This window comes from Myotis lucifugus, unplaced genomic scaffold, assembly GCF_000147115.1.
Source record: "Myotis lucifugus unplaced genomic scaffold, Myoluc2.0 scaffold_78, whole genome shotgun sequence".
NCBI classification, from domain to species: Eukaryota; Metazoa; Chordata; class Mammalia; order Chiroptera; family Vespertilionidae; genus Myotis; species Myotis lucifugus.
This window is the reverse complement of record NW_005871126.1, coordinates 550153-565862: the sequence shown is the minus strand read 5'-3', so window position 1 is coordinate 565862 and position 15710 is coordinate 550153. Positions and strand designations below refer to the sequence as shown.

Below are 15710 nucleotides of genomic sequence, written 5' to 3'. Positions count from 1 at the left end.
AATAAAGTTTACCTCCATTTGGTTTCCTCTCAGTATTGTTTCTTTAAGCTGCAGCTAATAGGCCCGATGGCCACATGACCTAACAAGTCCTTGGACACGACTAGCTGGCCAAGAGCATGGAGTGAGCAAAGGTAAGAAGGTGGGGAAGTAAAGACTGTCTCTTTAAGAGTCCCATCTGGTTAAAGCACTGAGCTCAAGGGGCTGCATATATAGTAGCAGTTTTAAAAGGTTAAAAAGACCAGGTTTTGGAGTAACTTGAATACCAATAAGGGGAGCTTGTAATCTATCCTGTGTGCCATGTGACATCACAGGATTGGGTCAGTGCTCCAGAAAGAATTCTAGTAGTAGGATGAACAGGAGGCTAAGACATAGTGCAAGCAAGAAATTATTTTTTTCCAAAAGTTGCAATGATCTCGCAAATGATAACAAGCCATGAAACTAAGGTGGTAACAATAACAGCAACATGGAGAGAGAAAATGCTAAGATAGTAGAGACTATCCGGAAGCAAAATGCAGAAAAATTATTTGTGTGTCTATGATATGTCAGGTAATCTACAAGGTGTTTTGTAAACATCTCATTTAACTGACACAATATTTAGGTTGGGTAAATAATGGGTACTTGATTAATTCAGATGAAGAAACGCAGGGAGTTAAGCAATTTGCCTGAGGTCACAGTTCTAGAAAGCAGTAGAACAGGGATTCAACCCAGTCCATCTGGTTCCAAAGTCTGATCTTTTTTTCACTGATTAACACGTTAAGCGCCCAGTCAGTCCCCGTTGTCTGACACTACACTTTCCGTGGGGAAGACAAAACAGGCTGGGCACTTAACGTGTTAAGTTCATGTAGGAAATGAGAGAAAGGAAAAAGCTGAATGGTCTCCCCAAAGCTGGAAATGCAGTAACCCAGAGGAGAAAATTTGAGAGAGGAGAATTTCAGTTGGAAGGACACGATCCACAGTGTCAGATGCTGGTAAGATCAAAAAGCATAAGAACACAGAAAAGGCCAATGGAGTTGTGCGTAGGAAGGCTACTGGAGACCTTCAGGAGAACCCCTTTAGAGAGTAGAAGAAGCAGACCTGGATTTAAAAGGGACAGCTTGGTAACAAAGGAAGAAAAACAAAGGGGAAATTAAAATGGAAATGGAGAAAATAGAACATGTTGTAGGTCAAAAAGAAGTCAAGCCAGCAAAGGTGACTGAGATTTTGTGGAAGGGCCCTGGCTGGTGCAGCTAAGTTGGTTAAGTGTCCTCCTTTGCGCCCAAAAGTCGCCGGTTTGATTCCCTGATAGGGCACATGGCTGTGCACCAAAAGGTCGCTGGTTCGATTCCTGGCTAGGGCACATGCCCAGCTTGTGGGCTCAATCCCTGGTCGTAATGAAGATTGGGGAAGATGAGATCACGCATAGATGAGGAGTTTTATCTGGACAAGAAGTCCCTTTCTCTTCAGAGATCCAAGGGACTGCCTGGAGAAGGGCAGCAGAGTGAAGGAAGCCCCGGTCGCCTGACCTCTGTTTTCTTAATGAAGAAGGTGTAAATAATGATCTGCTGAAGTTGAAGGGTTCTAGGGGCCTCTAAGGGACACAGAGAAGTGAGTAATCCAGGCCCTCCTCTTTCCCTCTTTCCCTCTTTCCTGCCATATTGTTGGATGACCCATGGCAGACATCGAATTCTGCTAGTCTTCCCCTGGTTGGCTTGTGGTTGGTTGTTTTTGCTGGGATCATGCATGAGATGCAGTCGGTTTCCAGCTCTTTAAAGTAGTCTCATCTTCTCCTGGCAATTATGAAATGTCTTTAAATTCCAGGGGGGAAAGAAGTAAAAATTGCAAAAGAGGATACAATTGTAGCAAAATGATACTAGTAAATAAATAAAATAAGATATAATGGCAACTCTTCTTGTAACCATACGGACATAAAGAACCCAAAGCAAGACTTCTGGTGCACCCCTAAAAATGAGACTGCTATCACTTCATTCACCTTTGTCTTGGATGAGTGTTGCATTTCCTAAGCATTATCCTAGAAAAACGAGGGGCGTATTTTTACTGTTCCTGATTTTTCCTCACACTTCATTCCCCCTATTGCAAGACAAGAAGGAACATCCTGTGTACTGTAAGTAACAAAAGCACGGCTGTTGATGGGAACAATAATAGAAACATTCCCAGTTCTCCCAAACCATAGGCTGGGCGGACTGAACTTTCAAGAGAAGACACTGAAATTTATGCAGAATAGAATGAATTGCAGCCCACCCCCTGCGAAGCACCACCCGCACCTCCATATTTCTGGAGATCTGAACGGTCTCGGGGGTTTTCCTGGTGGTAGAGAAAGCGCTGGTGTGCAGCTGCTGTGGTTTACTTCTCACAGTCTGAAGGAAAAGAGCTGAGAGCAACAGCCACCTCACCTGGACACTCGGAGAAAAGTGCGAGAGGGATGCTGAGAGTGAGCCTGCCAGGGCTGCCCATGGGCAATGAGACTGAAAGCATGTGACTGAAAGTGATCGGAATATCCCTTTCCTCTGGTACACCAGTTTTTATCTAAGGATCGCAGACATTTTTGGCACACAGAGAATTTCATTATGTTTTAGATAACAAGTAGAAAACACACACACACACACACACACACACACACACACACACACACACACTTCTCTTTGAACTTCCAGACTCCTGAGAAGACAAACGCAGGCATAAACATAGTTATCATTAGATGTTTATAAAAAAGCAAACAAACAAACTAAAAACAACAACCACAAAACCGACTGTCGAATATGTTTGGGGAATCATTACTATATTAAAGGCTCTCAGAAATCCTTGTCACTTTGTTTCACTCAGTTCAAACTGGAATGCATTTTGGTGACTGCTACTCTACACAATAATACACGAGGTGGTAGAAGCAATAGAGAGAACTTCATAATTTCAAAGACTTATCTCAAAATATTGACTGAAAATTTGTTTTCAATTTAGATTAAAAAGATTTTTTTTTTATAAAGGACTATAGAAATCAGTTACTGTAGCCCTAACTGGTTTGGCTCAGTGGATAGAGCATCAGCCTGCGGACTCAAGGGTCCCAGGTTTGATTCCGGTCAAGGGCATGTACCTTAGTTGTGGGCACATCCCCAGTAGAAGGTGTGCAGGAGGTAGCTGGGGCACATCCCCAGTAGAAGGTGTGCAGGAGGTAGCTGATTGATGTTTCTCTCTCATCGATGTTTCTGACTCTCTATCCCTCTCCCTTCCTCTCTGTAAAAAATCAATAAAATATATTTAAAAAATAAAAATAAAATAATAATAAAAAGAAATCAGTTATCTGTTTATACCAACACCTGGATTCAATTTAACTCATTTTTAACAGAAGAATTATACTTTTTATGTTTAATATGGCCACAGTGCCTAGCACAATGAGTGCAATGAACACTCATTAAATGTTTGATGTTTGACTGATGATGCAATTTCTCTGAGCCCCATCTGTAATTCACAGACATGATTTTTGTGGATACGAACCAAGTCCACAGGAACTGAATCATATGGGCACAAATGGCGAAGCTATAGTACTATCAGGAACCTCTAGCCCTGTTGCCTTTGAATAAATATGAGTAAAGGTTTAAGGTCTATGCGTGAATAAATTATACAGGACACTTTCATTTATGAGTATAATAAACAGAATTGGAAAGAACATGGGATGTATTTTTAGCCTGTGTTTTCCCTTCTGATGTGACTGATGGCTTGATGCTTCGTGTTTTTAAAAAGATGTTTTCCTTTCCTTTGAGATTTTTATGGGTTCCTTTCAGTTAGGAAAGACTGCTGCCTCCTGTGGCACACAGGTCCGTAGAAGCTGCTTGTGGACCTTGGCCTTAGGGACGTAGGCGTTATTGTGTATTCTACGATGATTTTTCAGGGATATGTAACTTGCCTATAAAAATATGCCTGTGGGCTGACTCTTGGCAGTTCACATTTCAGTAAGAGAATATATTTAGTAATATCTGAATGTCTAAACAAGTAACACATAAGTGAGCTATTTTTAAAAACTGGGTGACAAAAAACATTGGTTGTTATTGCCACCTTTTCAATGTTTTTGGCTATTACTAAATATCAACTTTCAAATTTATGTTTTTAAAAAACATTTGAGAAGCATGAATTTGAGTTAGCTCTGCATTGGCCTCATCGTGAAAAACAAATAACTCAAGTCCTTCAGTTGGAAAATTGGTGACACTGAGCTAGGCTTGTTGAGTCAATATTAATGAACATTGACTTAGGTTCTTGGATTCCAATGTTGAGGGATAGCAGTGATATGGGGGTTCTCATTATGGGCTCCTCTTTTCCTCATTAATTCAGTTCATTTAATAAGTGTGTACAGGGAGTACTTAGCATTCTTAGCTTTGTTCTGGAAGGATACAATAACAGCATTGAAGAACGGGAGAGCATTAGCTTTGTTCAACAGGTGACGGCCTGTAACTTAGAAGTGAAGGGAACCAATGCAAGCAAAGAGCGTTGTAATATAACCCTGCATTCAGAGGTATGGCCATTAATACTTTATGGAAGGGGACACACAAATTAATCAACCCACAAATTAAAAAACCCGAATGAATAAGTAATAAGCATATTTGGAAGGTAGGTTGGAGTCGTGGAAACTTCATGCGTTGAATCCAAGCCCTACCATTGTTACTTAATCCCTTTTAGCCGATTGCCTCCATTTGTAACATCGGGATAAGTATAGCTGCCTTGCAGGTTGTTGTAAAAATTAGACAAATATAAAGTGCTCAGTAAATGGGGACCGTATGATGAATATTATTTCATGGCAAAATCTCTGTTGGAGTTTCACGGCTAGTCAATGCTAACGGTCACACTCAAAAAAGAAGGTTAGATAGTCCAGAGCAGCCAAGAAAGGCCTTGTCCTTGCAGAGGTAAGACCTGCGTGAGCAGTAAATTGTAGACAAGAGGGAAAGGGGAAAAGCTTGGTTTAGAAAGAAAACTTTATTTGATCTTATTTAAAGTCCAAAGCCCCGTGGGTAAAAGAACAGGGGTTGTATGAAAGCAAATCTCACAAGGTTACTGATCATAAATTCCTAACTGGGCAGATCATGGTGGGTGGTCACTTCCCAGGCCTGTAACTTCTTTAGTGAAAGGTTATAAGCCAGCCCTGTCCATTGTTCTTGTGCATCTAGGTTAACACACCTTTGAAATGCCAGGATACCCTTCAAAGGGGGTATTACCTCGTAAGAGAGCACGTAATCTTGTTAAGTACCCTGTAATCCAATCCCTGCCTTGCTTTCTCCAATCTTCCCCTCCTTCATTTCAAATGCATAAGAGGAGCTGCAAACCTGTTATTCTCTGGAGCATTTGAGATCTTGCTCCCTGGCATATGTGATTAGTTTGGCTCAAATAAACTCATAAAAATTTTCTACAGGTTTGGGCGTTTCTTACGTTGACAGCCCCACATGCTAAAGCCACATGGGAGGACCGTAAATCTAAAATCTCTATATTTTCATGGTCAATAGTACAGTACATTGTTCTTAGCACTATGTTTAGGTTGAATTTTAACTTAATTATGGTTATTATGCCTAAAATTTCTCTTGTCCAGCGTTGAAAAAGAGCTGAAGGGAGACCTGTGGCAAGACTAAAGAAGGAGAATAATCAAACCACAACAAAACTCATTTGTGACTGGCCATACGTTTTGAAAAATATACCGGTTTATCTTTCAATCACACATTAAGTTGAGCACGAGGCCTGGTCCTTTCCCAGACATGATCTCCTTCCACCCTGGTAGGAAGGGTGCATTATTACCTTCCTTTTAACTATGAGGCAATAAGCTCAGAGAGCCTAGCAGAGCCAGGATTAGAACATGGGTGTCACTTACCTTTTCTACTGCTATTCTTACATTTCAACTGAGGGAGCAGCACAGGCACAATATGGAGGCAGGGTACTCCTTCTTGAGAGGGAGATGGGAGTGTAGCATGCAAGCCATGGGATTAAAATGGGGGCTGGATCAGGAGACCATCACATAACCATATTCTAAGATGATTGTCCAAGGTGCTGTTAAATCATCAATGTTGAGGTTCCCTGTGAGACCCCAGAAACATATCCTGTTTTCTCATTTACATTTTTAGGGGGTGGGGGGCAGCATACTTTGGTATTGTACCAATTTCTATGATACGTGTGTTTGAGATAAGCAGCTGCTGAATCCTTATCTCCTCCAGCAAGCCTTCCAGGACTACTACCAAGGATGGAATGACTCCCAGCAATGCCACCCACTGTAGACAGGCAAGTCCTGTGACTCCTCCCATTTGTCTCTTTTCCTCTTCAGGGCTGCTGACCTTTCTTTCCTTTTATTCTATGTTGACAATAACATTATCTACACCCCTTTTATAGTCCACATCTTGTTAGCTGGTTATCTGTCTGCCTCACCTCAGAAAGCAGAACTTCGACTATTTACTGAAACTCTTGGAAAAAGACTGGATTCGCAAACCTGTGAGCATTTTTATTTCAAGCAGGGGACCAGAGCTCCCAGGAGCCAGAACAGCCTGCCACAGAAGCTTTGGGATACTTTCTGGACTCCCCATTTTGCTCTCTGAGTTCCCAGATGCACTCAGTGTGGTATAGGTCAGGTTGTCAATGACAATGAATTTCAGCACTCTGTCCAGCAGGGCCCCAGCCTCCAAAGCAACTACAATAGGATCTACTCCCCTCCCACTGACCAACAAGAGCTTTTAGAGCAGTGGTTCTCAACCTTGGCTGCACATTAGAATCACCTAGGAATCTTTTTAAAATCCTGATTTCTGGGCCCCATCCTCCGGAAATTCTGTTTCTTTTGTTACTAATGTTGTGGCCCCACCCCATAACAAAGAAACAGAATTTCCCGAAGGATGGGGCCCAGAAAATTGGATTTTCAAAGATTCCCAGGTGATTCTTATGTGCAGCCAAGGTTGAGAACCACTGTTTTTAGAGGATTGGTGAAAAAAGTTAAGAGAAGAGTATAATATTATTTAAGTATAATTTTAAAGCCTATTTTGCTTTATTACAAAAGAAATCCACATTTATTGTACAATCTTTGGAAAATATTAGGATTTGTATATGATTAATTGATAACAAAGCAGAGGCATTTCTCAGCTGGTTCCCTCTCTCTTTACCACATTCTATACTCCCATTGAAGGACAAATATGACAACGTATCAAAACGTTTCTTTTCCTTTTTCTCTTTTTAAAACTATCTTACAAAAGAGTGGTAGATCTAAAATTTTACATAAGAGGGTCTTAGGGACCATGTCTTACTGTTATAAAGAGAGGGGTCAAGTTGTGAGTTTGTATAGTGCTTGACATAAGACCTAGTACACACACATCGATTATTCATTTTTAAAAATGGCTCATGAAGATGTTTCGGAATATAAAGTCCTTCCAAACCCCACTCCCAACGACACAGTTGCTGCAGGGGAGTGTGTTTAAGAGATGATTTCATTAACAAGCATTTATTAAATACCTTCTATGTGCAGAGCCATAAGGTCGATTCCAGATGAAAAGAGAGACACACAAACTTTGGTTCCTGCCTTTAAGGAATTTTTAAATAACAAAAGAGACTTTGTTTGACATTTAGGTCACTCTCTACTAAAAATAATACTGTGATGAAATCCCTGTGGTTGAATTCCTTTGCACATCTATAAATATTTCCTTGGGGTACATTTTAGAAGAGGATTTGTAAGGTGTCTTTGATGCTCTTAGAACTTATGATAAAATAATCAGACAAATCCACGAGACATAGTTAGAATGTAATGTATTATTATTTTAACATTATAAGCTTTGGGTGTTTCTAAAACATTAAAAGTGTATGCACAGAATGCAAGAGTTTGGCTAAAAAGACATTTAAATATCTCAATAGTCTAAGACCGTGGTCGGCAAACTGTGGCTCGCGAGCCACATGTGGCTCTTTGGCCCCTTGAGTGTGGCTCTTCCTAAGCCTTAGGAGTACCCTAATTAAGTTAATAACAATGTACCTACCTATATAGTTTAAGTTGAAAAAATTTGGCTCTCAAAAGAAATATCAATCGTTGTACTGTTGATATTTGGCTCTGTTGACTAATGAGTTTGCTGACCACTGGTCTAAGACAAAGTCCAATCATGTAAAGAAGTTTAAATTGTATTTCTAGTGTGAGTATTACAGATCCTAATAGGATTTGAAAATTAGGTAATAAAATGACGCACCTCTAAGATTTGTTGTAAACGGTGAACTCTCAGAGCAAGGCCATAAATACGGCTCAGTGTGTCAGAATGCCCCTTCGGTGTCACAAACAAGGATGCAGTGTTGTCTCAGCCTGCACCGTCTGGTCCTCATGAAGCTTCAGCAACCTGGAAGACAATGCAAAAATTACATGGGAATGCAAAAATTACATGGGAAGGATGACATAATCGCTTCTTCAGTGGCTCAGCATCTTTCAACTGCAAGATTTGGAAAGTTTTTCATGGTGTTAATATATTTTGTGTTAGGAAATCTGTGTATACTTATTAGTTTGGGTACTTTCAATGGCTGGAATTTGGTCTATTAGAGTGAACAGATCAGTTTTCTTTTTTTTTAGTTATAATTCAAAACATGTAATATGTAATGGATTTAGACTTGTGATGTAATTTGAAATTTTATACAGTTGACATCCATATTAGAATAGTTAAGAGATCTTAAAGTTCATTATACTTAGGAGTTTCTTTTATTAGAGGTATGGTCTATTTGGTACCAGGAGGGTTTTGTTTGTTAAATCAGACAATCATAGTATTAGAAGAAAATGAGTATTTTAAATTTGTAAATAGAGTTTAAGATGTTCAAAGGAGTTCATTTACATGTAAATGAGAGGAAACATTAGTTGATGGCCCTTAAATATGATTGAAAATATTTACTAGACTTAGAATATTATTTGTAAATGGAACCTAAGACCTTTATACAAAACTACTGTTTAGAATTTGTACATTTAATTTTAAAAATTCTAAATAGTTTTTTCTACACACAAAACCCTCCATCAAAGATAATTTTTTAAAGAATATATTTTATTGTTTCAGAGAGGAAGGGAGAGGGAGAGAGAGATAGAAACATCAATGATGAGAGAGAATCATCCATCGGCTGCCTCTTACATGGGGATCGAGCCCACAACCCAGGCACATGCCCTGATGGGGAATAGAACCTTGACCTCCTAGTTCATGGGTTGAGGCTCAACTAACTGAGCCACACCGACTAGGCAAATCTAGGCTTTTGATAACTATTGGGTTGTTTATGTCTAAAGTTTCAAATTCTTTATCCCTAATTAGCCATATACAGTTATTCCTATAATACATTTTAAATCTTTTTTTTCTGTTCTTACTTCATTTTTCTTATTTTTACTGAATTTTTAACAATCTTGATCTAGGACACACATTCTGACATAAGTTGCTTGGCATAATAGAGTTATAGGTAAAAATAACAAATTATTTAAAGATGCATAATTTTTTTCTGCAAGGACATACATGCATGTTTAGAATTCAGAAACTGAAAAGAAACCTACTGGTTGGAAAGTTTTCATATTATTAGGGAGAAAAAAAGAATTGAGATGACCTTATGAAAGAACCACAAAACTAATTAAAGGTGTGTGAAAGAGGCTACATAGGAAAGGCTTAAAGTACTGGAATATTTTAACTGGAGAAAATTGAGGTGAAGTGTCTAAACAAAGTGGTTTGACTAAATTTGGCTTATAAATACTGGTTGAAGTCCTTCCAATAAACTCTCTCTCACCCCATGCCCCGCATTAAAGCAAATAAAGCTGTTTTTTTTTCTCCTCAGCTGGCCTATTGAGTACAGAATTTGAGGGTCTCTGAAAATAAGAGATATCCTATGAATTAAATGCTAAAGACATTTTCTTTCCACTAGAGATAGTGAGAAAAAAAAGAATTGGCTTAAACTATAGAAAGAAGATTATAGGTGAACATCAGAAAAAAGTTTTAGAACTCAGATGGCATTATACAAATAACATATTACCTTTTTTTCAGGAAAAAGAAACTGAAATACATAGAGACCATCCTTTCTTGGATAATAGAGATGACTACGAAAAAGTGCTGAGAAAACAAAGGCGAAAGGAAAGGAAGTGAGGATAAACAGCCCTCAGACATCGTCAAGTCCTAGGCAAACATTTAAAGACATCAAATGCAGCCATTTAGTTCTTCTGCCTCCTTTGTCAAGGTCAGGTTATAGGAAAGTAGCTCCTCTGGACCCTTACTTCGCATTCCCTACTCTGAGCCACCCTGTGTCACTCTAACTAACTTGTCCCCATCCCCCGGGGCTTTGCTTTTTATTAGATAAAAACCTGCTCATCTGCCAAAGTAGTACTTATTAAAATGTTAATGCTGCCCCTTGGTTGGTATTATCTTTGCCCAAATAGCACATTTACTTTATAATCAGATTCCCCTGATTTATTTATCACTTTACTCAAAGCAATGCCTTTAACAGTAGAACTCCTTGAAACTTCCTTAGGTCCATGTAGAGTAAGCAGATTTTAGAGTCTCTAAATACTCCACATATATTCATTCATCTAACAAATAGTTATTAAGCACCTCCTATATTCTAGACATTGTTCGGGGTATGGTGACATCTGAGAAGAACAAGATATACAATGTCCCTTTCTGATAGCATTGCATTCTAGTGGAATTTGTAGTAGACAGACTATAATGTCATACAATAAGTGCTATGATGAAAAGACAATAGGCTGATGAGTTAGTAACTGGACAGAGTTGGGTGGGATAGAGGATGGGAGTGTGGGAATGATGAGGTGAGCTGGGTTACTATAGCATTTTTCTATGACCGACTCAATCAGGCAGCTTGGTCTCAAAGATAACTGACTTACCTATTCTTCACTAGCAACCTCACCCACAAGGTTTAAAATTTCTCAGTTCTATCCCAATTAATTTAAAAGACCCTGGGGGAGTACACTCAACAATACTGTATTCCTTTATCAATGTAGATGCTGTGACATGTGGCTATTCCTTGGGGAGCAGTATTTTGATCTACTTCATATGCTCCCGAGGCCATCTTGTAATGCTACATTTCAGGATTGAACACAGCTGTGCTCTAGACATCATCCAGTCCAGATATTTTCCATTCCTTGGGAGGTTAAAAATAATGATTTCCTTACCCATAAATACATTCTTTCCCTATAATATAGGAATATAATAGTCACTTCACAAGATTATGTTGATGAAATAAAGCATTTATCCAGTATAGCACCTGGGGCACAGCATAAAAATAAATATATATTTCTTTTTTCAGATAGTCTTGAAAACATTTTTTAATTTACTGGACCAGAGTATAAAAATATGCTTCAGAAAAATTGCCCAATGGCACCTGCAATTATTTTTTTTAAAAGAATATGTGAGGGTATTCCTGTCTTGGAATCATATAAAAAGATTAAATGTACCACCTTTTCTCCCTTTGTAGTGTATAAGGAAGTATTATAATGCTTTGAAGCATTGAAACCGGTCTTACAGATAGCTTAAATTGTATCCACAATAATATTAGCGATTCACATTGATTTTGCAGACTGGTAGTAAAAATCTAGGCTTCTAGAGGAGAGCGAATTTTCCTAACGTGGTGTCTCATCATACAGATAACGTAGCACTTCCTATCCATCGGTCACCACATTACACTTGAATGGATGTCCATGTAGTCCTTTAACAACTATTTTTTTTAAGAACTTAACACATACTGGGTTGTTTATTAACTACTGGAAATCTGTTCATGAATAAGATACCATTGTGCCCTCAAAAAGATTAATGGATGGTGAGACTGAAGAATGAAGTGAAGCATCGAACATTGTATAATAGGAGTACATTCAGTGCTCACTGTGGGAGAACAAGAGCAGCAAGATTTTCCCCCAAATCTTCCATAACTTAGTGGAGATTTCATTTATTGGAGGTCGACCTTCTGAGGTCACAATTCCACTTTACTTGTAGCATGTGATTTCAAATGTAGCTTTAAAATGGACTACCTCATCATTACCATTAAAGCTTCCTTTTTTCCTTTCAACAACCAGAAGTGTGAATATGAATGCTTGATTCTAACCCAAGTATGGTCAGCCACCGTAAGAATCCGTATAATGCAGTCATTTTGTATGTGAAACCTGAATCACAGTTTTGGTAAATAAATGACCACTCCGCAGACCTTTTCTGTAAAGGTGAAAAAGTATAAATGCTAAAGAATACCCACCATATTTCCCCCCAGGGAAATCAGATCTCATAAAAGATTCTTATTTTCTTCCTGAAGTATTTGCATGCAGTGGTTCCTGGAAGCAAAAATCTCCCACTGGACATACCTCTTGTGTCTGATCACCTCCTAAACCATTTCTGTGGCGATTTCCCCCCTGATTTTCTAGGTGGATTACTAGCCTTCCTTACTACTTATTGGATGCTTACATTTCTGGTTTTTCAGGGGTGAAAATTTTGATATTTACCTTGCACCTTTCTTCTAACATTGTGAATTCTCTTTGATCAATTTTCAAGCAGAGGCCCTTCTGATCTCTGTTCATGGAGGTTTACCATTTGATGTTCACTAAGACAAAAGGAAAACCATTTTGAAATTCAGCAATACCCGGAACCACCTAGAAATGACCCATACTTAGTGGGAAGTAACATTATTCAAAATTCCTTGTCTATTTACTAACAAGTAACCTCAGAAAACATCCCTGAAAAGGCTGACAGTTTCTACTTTTGAAAACATTAGGTAATGCAATAAGGTTAAATTCAGGTCAAATTTCTGAAGAAAACATACATGGTTTTTAAATTTTTTCCTGTCTTTTTTTAATTTAGAAATATTGTCTTCACTTTCGTGGGAAAGGATTATTACAGTATTTACCTAAAATAAATAAATATCTCTTTTAAAGCTAAGTATATACCATGAGTAATAATTTTTTTTTTTTAAATATATTTTATTGATTTTTTACAGAGAGGAAGGGAGAGAGATAGAGAGTTAGAAACATCGATGAGAGAGAAACATCAACCAGCTGCCTCCTGCACATCTCCTACTGGGGATGTGCCCGCAACCCAGGTACATGCCCTTGACCGGAATCGAACCTGGGACCTTTCAGTCCGCAGGCCGACGCTCTATCCACTGAGCCAAACCGGTTTCGGCCCATGAGTAATAATTTATCTCGTATATTTCCCAATGAAAAATACTACTCTAACACTCAAATTCTCCATCCTGTTCGTTGCCTCGTCATACTCATCAGTGTGTGAATACTTATACAGATATGCATTTTCAAGTGAATTTGCAGAGGAGAAAATATGCTTACAGTTTCATTAATAAAGATAAAGCACATACTAATTAAGTCAATTAGTGAATGCTCTAGGTCAGTGGTTCTCAACCTTCCTAATGCTGCGACCCTTTAATACAGTTCCTCATGCTGTGGTGACCCCCAACCATAAAATTATTTTCGTTGCTACTTCATAACTAATTTTGCTACTGTTATGAATCGTAATGTAAATATCTGATATGCAGGATGTATTTAGGTGACCCAAGGGTCGTTCGACCCCCACAGGTTGAGAACCGCTGCTCTAGGTCCTTGGACTTAATAAATGAGCTGTATTGCATATAGGTCTTTATAACTCTCTCTGATCAGACTGCCAATTACTAGAGATTAGGGACTGCAATCCTTCAGTATGCACAGGCCTGACACATAATGGAAGCTCAATAAATAATTCTCAAACCGGACTCTCAAACAGGCCCTAAAGGCTATGGATAAGTAAGAAAAAGAATAAAAATTTAAAAATAAACTTAAATCTCTGGTCATATATTTCTTTAAGATATCGGTATACCCTAGCATTATATATAGACTCACTAAAGACTGGTAGATAAAAGGGAATGCAGACCTCCAGGCATAGAGTAATACACTTTATGAGCAAACTAGTCTGAAAGTAGATATGGGTTGTTTGTTTTTTTCTGTTTTGGTTGGACGTTGTTATTTCTAGTATCTGCAATTAAAGGAACTGAACTGTGGCATCCAATAATTGTCAGTACTTATTGTCAATTTAAGGCCAAATATAGCAAGATTCCAGGAGCAGTGGATTTTTATAATGGTTCCACTTCTTTCCTCTCTCAATAGTGTGTCTCCTCGTGTGTGTGTGTGTGTGTGTGTGTGTGTGTGCTCGTGCTTTTCACATCATTACTTTTCTATTTAAAGGTGAAACTTTTGAGAATAACCACTAGAGAAATGAGTTTAGTCTGATCTGACAAACTAAAAACATGAAAACAAAAATGAACCAGTTTTGACACATCATCTCGTATCTCACTTTTCTAACACTAGCTCCATCTGCAAAATTAAAAAACAAAAACAAAAACTTTATCTTAAATTTTTTTTTCTCTAAAAATACATAATGTAAGAAGGAAATATTGTAAAGTCATATACTAGTAGTTAATCCACAGCCCTGTTGTGTGCATCAGATTCACGTTAATGCACACGAGCTAACAACATTCAGGATGTCTCTCTTTAAAATGCTGGGCTCATTCTATCCTCTTTGCCCAAAGAACAGTCCTGGGTATGAGGAAGAGAAAAGACTTTTTAAAACAGCTCCTTTTCCAATGGTCTCCCTTTCATTAATCAATCTAGCCCATAACTATTTATTGAGTGCTTACTAAGTATTCTGATACAAAGATGAATGCAGCCAGGTCCAACTCCTTAGTGAGCAATAGAAGAGTTACCACTCTATGTGCCCAAAGCACACTGGGTGCAGGAGGCAGGAGCCATGTCACTGTCAGGAGAAGCCAGGGAAGGCTTCCCAGAATTGTCTTTCTGGCTGATCTGGGAGGGAGAGTTGGGGGGAGGGGAGGAAGCAGGGGAGAGGACAGTGGGAAGGAAGGCCCTTCAGAATTGGTGAAGCCACAGGAGTAAAGGTGCAGGCAGCGAAGGACCTCATACGTTTGGGAGGCGTTTGGAAGGGACAGAGGGTAGAGAAGTAAACAGCACTTGGACCCGAAGGCCCTAGAAGGAATGTGGGATTTGTTCTTTAGACTTTAGATAGCTGCTTCTCAAACACTGTGTGTGTACTCACCCAGGGGCATGGGAGGCTGCAGGATAAACATAGGACAACCTCTTAGAGTATCAATTTAACATGAAGATTTGGGGAGGGAAAACCATCGTTTTTATATAAAAGCTGGAGGCCCGGATCTGTGCACCATTGGGGTCCCTCAGCCTGGCCTGCACCCTCTCGCAATCTGGGACCCCTCCTGGGATGTGGGACTGCAGGTTTTGGCCCAATCCCTGCAGGCCAGGCTGAGAGAAAGAGCAAAACCGGCAGTCTGACATCCCCTGAGGGATGTAGTAGTGCATGAAGAGGCAGGAGGCCAGGGAGGAGCCCAAGCCCGGGCCGGCACCACCCAGCTCCAGCTCATCCTAGCCCAGCTGTGCCTGCTCCTGTGTTGAGCATCGGCCCCCTGGTGGTCAGTGAACATCATAGCGACCGGTCAACCAGTTGTTTGCTTGTTCAGTCGTTTGGTCGTTGGGTCGCTTAGGCTTTTATGTATATAGATAAATGTGTATATGTTGCAGAAAGCAAAATTTTCAATCTGGCACAATTGCTTAGAGCTTTGCTTTAGATCCTCAGATTTATTCTCTTCAACCCTTAGGTTTCCTTCAATAATGTCTGGGAAATCCTGAGAAGTCATTGCTTCGTTGGTAAGGAGCCTGGACCTGGGTATGGCCACCCAATCCCAATCAAGAGACCAGCACCATTGGGCTG

At 39.4% G+C, this 15710-nt stretch overlaps 1 long non-coding RNA gene across 1 annotated transcript; it reads left to right on the top strand.

The window, feature by feature from the left end:
• The first annotated feature begins 6358 nt into the window (after window positions 1-6358).
• On the top strand, window positions 6359-10334 carry LOC106697526. Its single transcript, XR_001348651.1, has 2 exons — window positions 6359-6450; window positions 9978-10334. It is a non-coding gene; the product is annotated as an uncharacterized LOC106697526 (long non-coding RNA).
• Window positions 10335-15710: the final 5376 nt, after the last annotated feature.